We start from the raw sequence: 11,716 nt of genomic DNA on the forward strand, positions 1-11,716 counted from the left end.
CGTTCTGAGTTCAAATTCTCCCGAGATCAACTTCGCATTTTATCCTTTCGGAGTCGATAAATTAAGAACCAGTTGCTTACTGGAGTCGATGTAATCGACTTGTCCCCCCTACACAAATTTCAGGTTTTATGCCTTTAGTAGATAAGATTGCTATTATTAGTATAGTTAAAACTTAAGTTTGATCAGGCATAGATAAGATGTTAATTTCGTGTTTAATTTTTCGATTTATACATCTGTATACATCTTTTGCCAGTAGCACCATGACAGCGCTCGCACAAATAGCTCTTACAATTTTTATTGCCATAAGCAAATTTGTTCTGTGTACTTATTGCGTTGCCGAATGAAAAATTCCTTCGTCATTCTACCAGATTACTCCTGACCGGCTTAGGGTCTCAGAGAATTAGCATCTGCAACACTGCTTGCTCAGGGCGTGAGCTGTATTGTTGTAACGGTGACGATTGTGGGAATTCCGTTGTTCACCGCTTATTCAAGAAAGAGCAGGACAAGCAAGTAAGTGTGTTAGTGGCATACTGTGTCTCTTAACACACAAGGCAGGAGGGACAGATTGTCTCCTATATCCGCTACATACTTCAACATTGAAAGTAGCTATTGTTAAATTTATTACAAAACTATTAAAGAGGTTTTTTATAATGGACATAAAATATCGTTCTACGGTCAACTGTCGTTCTACAGTCAATAAAGGATGTAGACTTCGGGAGTTGCCTGCTCACTGCATGAAAACAATAATAAAAACTTTGGTTGGCTGAAATCGGTAATAAAAGTAATAAGTTTTAGAAACAATCTCACCAGCGAAGAAATAACTTGGATTTCTCGTGTGCTTTTTTATTTATAAATTTTTTTGTCAAGACTACTTGAGGATGAAGTTGGGGCAATTAAGTATTGGAGATGATGATATCGATTAATACCCCTCACCATCAAAACTGCTAGCTTTGAGCCTAAATCAGAAACAAATATTTTTGTCACTGCTGATTTGGATTTGCAAATAGTCGTGTCTGTTTTGACTATCTGAAGTGGTTGAGGTGTGTTTTCTATAGTTTCATTATTTTGCAAACTGTTTTCAGTAGGTGAAGTTTATTTCTCTCTCTCTTTCTCTCCCCCCCCCCTCTCTCTCTCTCTCTCTCTCTCTGTCTCCCCTCTCTATCTCTCTCCCGCTCGAATGGGACTTTTACTGTTTAATTTAATTTTCTTGCCATAAGATATTTTAAAATAAAATTTTAAAACATGGCTTCTTCGAAACTGGCCGCCTGAAGAGGCTCCAACAATGGTAGTGACCAGCTTAATTACACAAAGGAATGTAAACAAGACTCTCTAAGAAATTAGATTTGAGAAATAAAATATTGTATGAGATGTCGAGAGTGTTAAAACACTCTATAATATAATATATTTATACAATAACATGAATGTGAATAATAACACCTAAGACGATAGCTTGGACAACGCTGTCAACAATAGCAAGAATGTTAACAGTATTGCAATGACTCAACATGTGCAAAACAGTCACGTGGACTAAGGTTCACACTGTGTTACAAGAAAAGTTTTTGAAAAGAAATGTAGAACAACAGTACACACACACACATACACACATGCAAATGCCGAACAAAGAGAACGAGTACTCAACACCGCATTAGTGGATAAATATTCTTTATTTGTGTAATAAGGCTACTATTGGTTTCATGTTAAGACAATATCTTAATATCTTAATGATTTTCTAGCCGATCAAATGGAGAAGTGGTTTTCATCTGGATTTTCGATTAAAACACAAAACAATGGCACTCTCGTCTGTACAATTTCTCGTTGGAGGAGACGCAGGCCAAACTGAAGGACTCCGCCCGATTTGGGAAAATTCAGGAGAAAAGAGCACCTCTACTGTTCTCACCTGAAATTCTCGCTGCTACTGTTTAAAAAAAAAACAAGAATTTATCCCTGTATGTCGTTAAAAAGGCTCCATCCTGCCCGGATGGATGGCATCACATCCAGTATGCATCTAGAGCAAATTGGTTCGGAGGAGTCGAAGGGGTAAATAAGAATGATATCAGGTTTGAAGAGGTTGGTATGTACACACTAGTCTCAATGGCCTCGGAAACCGAAAGATTATTCAGCAATTATGCCTTGTAAAGAGTCTAGAAATAAAAGTAGTGAGATTTACAAGGCAAGGCAAACAACCTAGTTACTAAATGTGTGGCAGTCAGAGAAATTTCAGGGCTTTCTGTCCTGAAAAAATGAAAAATCTGAAGAAAAACTGGAGGTGGAAAACTGCAAAACCATTAAAAACAGGAGATGAGTTCTTAGAGGTTGCTGCAACACCAACGTTTGCAGCTGATAAAACCAAAGAACTTACTCAATCCATCATTTTGTGACGAAAAGGAAACAATGGAGATTGATGAGGAGAGAAAGTCTGTTAGCGAAGGAAATAAATGCCAGAAAATACAGAAGCGGGAGAGAAATCTGTCCCAAAGGAGTCGCTTAACTCCACACTGGTCTGAAGCGATAACAAATGGATTGCTCACTGGAGGAGAATGATCAATATGTTCACGGTCTGTGAATTAAGTTTATCAATATCAGCAGCCAGTGGATCAGCGCTGATATCTGCAACACAGTGTAGCTTGTCTGTTGAGTGTATACAGGATAATTGTTTATTGTTAATTATGGCCAGCTGAAGCGTGAGCTCTTCGCGTTTCAGCTGACCAAGAATATTGTCTTAATTGTATGCATATGCATTTATTCATTACGCACGCACACACACACACACACATGCACGCACGCAAACACACACACACATGCATATATATATGTGTGTGTGTGTGTGTGTGTGTGTGTGTGCGCGTATGTATTTATATATTGCCTAACAACTCTGTCTTCTCGTTTTTATCGCTTATTTATTATATTTCTATTCAAATTTTATTCCTTGGTGCAGTAAAAGTGACTACAAAATATACCATCCACCCACATGAAAAGAAAAAAAAAGTTGTAGCATAGAGACTGCTGAACACCATGTGCAGAAAAGAAAAACAAAAAGTACTTTCCCAAAAGTATTTCCTTGTTCTTTAAAAGAATAAAAAAGAATATTGATGACATTGTCATTGAAAACATCTTTTGCCAATAACATTCGCTCACACCCGCGTACAGCGTGAAGCCAAAACATTAAGAATGTTACAAATGGGTTTACTGTTTGCACGCGTGACAATCCCAGTAGAGGCTTTGGATATAAACATTTTCCCTGCAAAGACTGGCACTTGCGATATCGTGTTACTAATTCGTAACTTTATTGCTAACTTTGTATCGAACCTTTGGTGGTTGGTCAGCGCAGCGGTAAAATGTTGTTGAGTGGAGTCACGATGGACTCACAAACTTTCATAAAATCTGTAAACCAGAAGTCCGTATCGGGGTTGTGACCCTTTAGAGTGTGGAGACAACGGGCATCATACTGATGGTAGAGAGCAAAACGCCTGTTGCTACATATGTGGTTGTAAAAAAAAAAAAGGTCTCTAAATGCATTTAGCTCTGAGGAACAGTTAAGTCCAAAAAAGGTGAAGGGAAGAAAACAGTGGAAAGCAACGGAGGTAGCAAGGAGACTAAGAGACTTAAATTTCCAAAGCCTCATCAATCCCATCTCCAGAAATGGTGGAGGAGGTCACCTGGTCCTCGAAACACACGTGATTTAGCAATCCGTCCTTTGATCGTAACGACTAACAGCCCACTCCATCGTCGTGTTACGAGCAGAAGAGAACCAAGATCATATAGCTGACGGCTGTATCGCGTTGAAAACATCGGTTCTCGTCCAATCACCGAAGTTAAGCAATGTCGAGCCTAGTTAGTACTTAGATGGGTGACTGCTTGGGAAACCTAGGTGCTGTAAACGTCTTTCATCCCTTTTAAAGGCGGTGCTCCAGCATGACCACAGTCAAATGACTGGAACAATTAAAAGAATAAAAGAATATTATGCAGAGTATTCAGGATAGAATACTCTGCTCAATATATCTGTAGTTCTATTGAGTCTTGTGTTTTCGTGTTTGCATATTTTCAGTCCTTCCTAAGGCACACATTGACATCTCAGAGATTATTTCTGATTTTAGTCCCCAAATTCCGGTTATCTCTATTTATATATCTATATATCGAGATAAGTTTTTCGTTTACTTAAAAAATACATTATCGTTTGCTAGGATTGAAACTGTTGGGATTTAGGAAGCATATTCTTTCTTATGTGTTCTTCATAACAATTACCCGGATGACTATAGATGTCTATAGATTGGGATATCCCTGAGGACGGTGGATTTCTCATTCCCTGGAGTAGTTTCTGCAGGATGTTTAATATCATCTCCTTTATATTGATATTTCATAATCCTTGTGTAATTTCCAAATGTAAAAGTTTCAATACTGTCGTGCCTATATAAATATTCCCTCTTAGCAGAGACTCGATAGCCAAAACAGTGTGATTGTTTTCCCCACCTTCACATATAATGCAAATATTTATATATATTCTGCTTCATTACATGTTTATGGAGGTTTTTTTCTAAATGGAAAAACTTTGCTTCTATTAAAATTCTAACATTTTGCCGTCGAGACCTACGCTTTCTCACTCTTTCTTTTTTTCAGATATTTGTCAAGTAGAGACTTTTCCTGTCATCTTTTTAGCATGGTTTTCTTTAGTTCTATTTTAGCTGTTTTTAGCTTTTACTAGTAGTTTCAAGGTAATACGTCCTTATTTTTCAGTATTGTTTTGTTAATTCATCTAATGTCCAGTCAATGCTTAGGACAGAAGGGATCGAGCTGTCTATGAGACATTTTTGCTCTCATCACCGATAATGATGTCTGGACAGTTCGCTTTACCCCTCCCTCTTATCCATCTGGACAGATCCATTTTATATCACTTAGACATATCGTTTCCAAGAAGACTGTTTGTTACATATTTATATCTCTTTTTAGTTATCAAGTTCAAAGTACCAGCCTATAGCCTACAGCTTTGTCGAATTTACCAAAGATGCGAATGTTTAAATCTATTTTGAAACATGATAATATAAAGAGAGAGGTGGAGAGAGGATGAAAGAAGTTTTCGAGGATAGGAAATCGTGATTTATTTCTCTATTCCTAATTACAAGCAAACAGAGAAAAGATATTATTAGTCATTTAATATATAAAAGGGGATTGAGGGATTGCTGGAAATAGGCAAATAAAGATATATGGAGAAAGAAAGAAAGATAGATGCATAGATAGGCAGACAGACACAAATACATATACAAACACAAATAAAAAGAAACGTGTAGGTGTGTGTGTGTGTTTCTGAGTAAATATATGTGAATGTGTAGTTGTCTCGCTCTGCTTGCTTGTGTATGTAAACCTATATATACGTCTGCTTCTCTACGTTCCGGAAAGGATCGCCTCGAGACTCCTAACTCATTCGCAGACTCACACTCTTTTCCTGTCTGCAAAAGAATATACGGGCGTATTGTGTCTATGACTGTGAGAATGTGACATTCTGTCACACTCCCTTTCTTTCTCTCTGATTCTCTTCCCTCTGTCTATGTCTCTCTCTTCTTTTCTTGCTGTTTTTCACTTTCTAAAACTTATTATGAACACCTCCCCTTTTATACTGAATTTCCCAACACAGTATCTACTAAAATTCATTCAAAAATTAAAAGGAAACAGGACAATTTTTTAATGGCTAAGTCACAATAGGAAGGGCGGCTTTCAGTATTCAGGTAAGAAGAGAGATGTTACCTCCAGGAAAGAGACCCAATCCTAATGGTTTGAACAGTGTGTGGAGTTCGCTAAAATCACACAGGGAATATTTAATGAAATTAAACTGAGTAACTGACTAAGTCTATCAACCAAGAACAACAGTTCCCATATACCTAAGTATCATCTATAAGGCTTTCAACTGTCCCAGGCTATGGTAGAAGAAATTTGTCCATAGAAGGTGTTCTGGGTTTAAAACTGAAACCACCTAGATTGGTGTCGATAAATTTGGTACTACATCTTTTGATTAGGGGTGGGGGATGATGAGGTGCAAGTTCATCTTGACAGGATTTGAAACCAGAACTCAGAGGAACGTGAGAAAAAATGTATACTGTTCAGTTGAAAAGTGAAGTCCACCATAGCGGGATCTGAACTGAGATTATAATTGTTAATTTTGAATTGGTTCCAATTTCTGGATTAAAGCAAACATAAGCTTTCTTCCTTCGTCAACACAATACACACGTACATTGTTATTAATTTAATGTATTAATTGCCTATAAATTTTTATAGCATGCACCAATTATTATTGGTATTGTTTTTACCTTCATGCCTCACATTTTGAATACATCAATTTCGAGGTCTTTGCATTTTCACATTTGCTCTATTGTGTTCTTCCTTCCCTACTAATCCACTGAGCATTTTTGATGTGTATTTTTTTTTTTTTTTTTTTGGTTTCCTCCATATTGCCTCCCACAGTATGACTGAATCGCAGCTGGCATCTATTGATATAGTTTTTTTGTTTAACTTTCTATATATATATATATTTTTGTTTATTTTGAATTCTGTTTAGTTGGAAGGAGAGTTCCCGTTTTTCATACCGTTTTATGCGGAAAGTTTTTGCTACTATGCCCTGTTTAATTTTTTTCTTTTACCTCGCAGATATTTTTTATGTTGTTTTGTTTTGTGGGCCTTTTCTTTTATTTTTCATATATGAACCTGTTTTCTCTAATTCACAAAGTAGTGATAAGTCTTTCTTTTGTTTTTGAATTTTATTTATTATGGTCTATTTCCATTTCGGAGTTTGAGATTTTGCTGGGATCTTTTTTCCTTGTAAGGGTCAAGTCCAGTTTCCTTACTCAGCTGTTGAGAAGATCAAGTCATTTAGTTTGATGATATCTAGTGTATATTTTGATATGGTCATTATTTTCTTAAGAGCTTTTTTTACTATTTCTTTAGTTATTTTTATGTCTTCTTGGCCTTCTATATTTCTTAACCTATCTTCGGTTTCATGCAGACACTCCGCTTCATAATTTTGCTCCAGAATGTCCGGCTTTCCCCTGCATCTGGTTTCACTGTTACGTGTAATTGCGCATCTCGTTCCCGAAACAGTTTCTTCTGATTTACTTTAAACAATCTGTTTTGCCTGAATTGTTTTGTTCTATTCTCATATCTTTCGCGTTTTGCTTTGATTGCTACTACTCTTTGTTTCAATTCTTCCAATTTCACACCATACCCTTTATCTCTTATTCTGTTTGTTCTTTCCAGCATTATTCTTATGCTTTCGTTCTGCAATTCCCCTCTCACTCAATCTATCAACTTGTCCGAAATATCTTTTTAACTTTGTTTCTCACAAATTCTTCTATGTCAATATGGTTCTTTAAGTTCTGATTGTTCTCTTCTTTTGTATCCAACTCTATCCGCAGAAACCATAGCTACAACCCAAATAATCTTGTTAGTTCCAGTTATATTTTTTTTTTTTTATTCAGCACTTTTATAATTCTATTCATAATAAGAGTACATAACGAAAAGTACGCTGCAAGACCCTAAAATTATGCAGCAACACAAACATACAGAAACTTAGTATATTTACAGACACAGTGGAGAATACCTTACACTGTATAATCTCGGAATTCTGCATTCTGTGTTCGATTCCCGATGGTACTGAATTCCTCTTTCATTTATCGTGGTTAATTAAAATACCAGTAATTTCTTGGCTTCGTCAGTAACCTTCTGGGATTCAATACAAACTTTTGCTTGTGTACCAGTATAAACAATATTTGTTATTCAAAGTGTAAATGAAAGCAGAATTGGTAGAGTGCCAAATAAACTGCGACCGCAGACCCGTGTGTATTGAAATTGTCCAGAGTTTTACGTATTTCCGTTATATTTATTTAGATTAATTTACGTGCAGTTTTTATGAGCATTATCTCTTGTATGATGTCCTTTACTTCTGAAAAGAACCCTGTTCGAGCAGATCTACAATAAAAAAAGGATTGCATCTATGACATTCCCTTCAATTTTAGAAAATAGAATTAAATTGTCTGCTTCCAGTCCGTTTCCATACTCATACATGTATGCATGTATATATATTTATACATACAAACCTATATACATACACACGCACTCACGGGCACGCACGCACACACACACACACACACACACACACACACACACACACACACACACATAACTATAGCCATTCCTCAAGTGCTCTGCTTGTCATTTCAAGTGCTCTGCTTGTCATACGAAAATAGCATTAATTTTCTAAGGTGGTTCAATTCACCTCAGTAGATGAATTTGAGTAAACCTATCAATAATGTACGTCAAAATGACTACAGGGGACAGCTGTAAACCAAATTTGCTGATGGTGTAAGAATACCTACACTGCTAGAAATAAGAGCTGAAGGAACCTGTTGCTACTATCAACGCACATAAAATTGTACATATACATGCTGGCAGCATTACTCCAATTTACTAAGCTCCAGTTTACTAAACTGAAAATTAGTACCAGCAAACCGCTGGTCTAGTTCTGTCCCCCTCCAATAGTCATACATACCTTAGACATGACGCTCGTTCAAAGGGTAGGACAATCGATGTAAATCAACAAAACAAACGACTTTCTGCTTAACCAAGTTAAACAAACAATCAATTAGTTAATTGGATATTAAACCAATTATCTAACAATAAACGAATAGAATTGAATCAGTGCGTGTGTTATTAATATTGGCATAATGACTTTGCCCAGATACTAAAATTTGTATATATATATATATATATATATATATATATATAGCAAATGAAAGACGGAAGATGGAATATACATATGCGTATGTGTGTGTGTTCACACACACACACATACATATATTATATATATATATATATATATATATATATATATATATATATATATATATATATATTCACATATATATATATATATATTCATATGTATATTTATATATGCGGACGTATGTATATACGTATATATGATACATTTGTGCATATGTATGTGTGAGTGGGTGTCTTTTGCATGAGTGTAAAGAAGCATATATGTATGTTTTTTTTGTGTATGTAAGCTGTATATTTATTTTTCAAATTTTTATTTTCTTTATGTAGAAGTTTTCAGCTGCGAGCGGGTGGGAGTAGGTATATTGGTGCCGTATGTCAATGCATATAGATGCGAGGAAAGTACACAGTTCAGTATTCAGCTTAAATTGAATTAACTCTTTCTAATAATGCACTCTATCAAAACAATTCTAAGTCTAAGTCTTAAAAATGCTTCCAGAAAAAATAAACTCAGTTCAAACCACTTAAAATTTATATAACATAATGCAGGGACATAATGCATTAAACAATAATAACTTCACCAAATCAGTCTGAATAGAAAAAATAGAAAACCCAATAGACGAATTACAAAGCTAAAATGCATATGTCTACAAATTATTAATACATTTTTAAACACTCACTTGCCAAGGCAGAAATATAATGCAAAAAGAATCACCAATTTATTTCACATATAACGCCGACAGACAACAATACTAAAGTAGTACAAATAAACCTTTCCGTCTCTCTCACATCAAAGGCCATCCTTGAACTCATCACACGAATCACACATTAATCGAAACCTGTTTTCTTTTTATTTCCACCACCTCAAATCCATTCATCTCTTTAAACAACACCAGTAAGTTTGCTGTTATTAAATATCCGCTCCACGTCACGAAACACCCAACTGAATTCCTAGAGTTCTTCTGACAATTTATGCACAAACATTCAAGCAACGAGAGCATGTTAAGTCCTATCACCTCCTACTTCACCCCTTTATCAATGTTTTCTTCTCTTCTCAAACCCATCCTGCAATATGCTTATATAAACACAACGTTAAATAGAATAACCAAATGAGTAAACACGTGAAATGAAAAGGAATAACCTAACGTATATTTTACACACCACTAATACATCCGTTATAATGCTAACCAACCAAGTAATAAACAAAATTTCCTTATAATTTTTTCTCATTAGTTGAAGATAGAGAAAACAACGCATCTACATAAACAAGCCCTTTTGCTATTCTTACAACTTCGGTCTCTACGGAATTTCATATTTTAACTATTTTAATTTCGGCATCGCGCACCCAAGCATCTTTTTAAAATTCTTATATTAGATGCTTTTGATCAACTCTACCCACCGGCAATACACCAAAAGATTTTTTTTTTTTTAAATTAGACACTTTCATAATAGCGTAGAATCCCCTCTCCCGAAACTCATTTACATAAGCACAAATATTAATTCTCTGTTAAACCTATGATGGACTCTGGTTAAGAGCGAAACATTTACAGCATTCGACGCTTAAGAGAAAAAAAAACAAACCTTTTAACTACTGCACAATTATGACGTTAATTTTTAAATTTGGTTTGGAGTTATATTTATCACAATGAACAAATTGCATACCCGCACTTACATGTTCATATATAAATACATACATATGAGGGGTGTATGAAAAGTCTTGAAAATCAAAGACACAAAACATGGTACAAGACTTGTGATGAAGGTATAAGGCTCACCGGCCTTGAAGGCTCAATACTTTTTATACACCCCTCCTACATACATACACTTTTTCTGACTATTTCTTTGTTTCTGTATTTTATATTTGGACGATGCTTATGTTTCACCTGTTACTAAATTAATGACATTAGCTTCGTCGGCAAATTGTTGAAATAGTACATCACACTGGGCATTCATTCTTATACAGAGTAAAATGAAATTATGATTTAACGAAGAACTTATTTAAAATAATCACCTAAAGAAACACACGTTACACTTTTTATGGCTGATAGTGATTACACAATATGTTAAGCATATCATCTTGCCGATGTACTACGGGTATAACAATGTGTAGAAGCAAGTGTAGTGATTTTGAAATGCTCTTCAATACACTTTTGTTATCAATCTATCGATCTATCTATCGATCTATCTATCGATCTATCTATCTGTGTGTGTAATGGAGCGCGTTGTATATTCAATATGATTGACTTCAATTTAATAAAAAGTACTTAATCACTACGTTCAGCCGACCAAAATTACATAGAGATCAACCTGAGATGGCCGCTTCGAAATTCATTTCTTGACATAATTTTAAGGCTGATATAATTGGTAGCTCTGGATACGGCAGTGACTACGTTTATTGACGAGATTTAATGTAGAATACCTGAAATTGCAAGAACTTTTGCCGCACGCGATATTTTGCTGCAAATGCATTTATTGCCGACTGATTCAAGATAGTGTGCATTTAATTTGGGGTGGCCATGAAGTTAATGGCTGTACGTTTAGGATTCAGTCACATGTCGGAATCACAGCGAGCTCTGACTATGTATATCTAATACGCATACGTATTCTTTTATTCTTTTATTCTTTGACTTGTTTCAGTTATTTGATTGTGGCCATGATGGAGCACCTCCCTAAGGGATCTTAGTCGAAGAAATCGACCCTAGGACTTATTGTTTCTCAGCCTAGTACTTATTCTATCGGTTTCATTTGCCGAACTGCTAAGATACATAAAGACACCAGCATCGGTTGTTTAAACGGTGGCAGGGGTACATGCACAGACACAGACACACACACGAATATATATATATATATATATATATATATATATATATATATATATATTCTTTAACAAGAATAGTCCGATAGCCCATTATCGGACTGTAAGTCATTTAATTTCTTCTTGTCTTTATAAAGTGTT

The 11,716-nt window shown here is 35.4% G+C and overlaps 1 pseudogene; it reads left to right on the top strand.

The window, feature by feature from the left end:
• Nucleotides 1-3,761: 3,761 nt before the first annotated feature.
• LOC128248946 (5S ribosomal RNA) lies at nt 3,762-3,880 on the top strand (annotated as a pseudogene).
• The last annotated feature ends 7,836 nt before the right edge of the window (nt 3,881-11,716 follow it).

This window comes from Octopus bimaculoides, chromosome 10 (assembly GCF_046866305.1).
Source record: "Octopus bimaculoides isolate indiv1 chromosome 10, ASM4686630v1, whole genome shotgun sequence".
Lineage (NCBI taxonomy): Eukaryota > Metazoa > Mollusca > Cephalopoda > Octopoda > Octopodidae > Octopus > Octopus bimaculoides.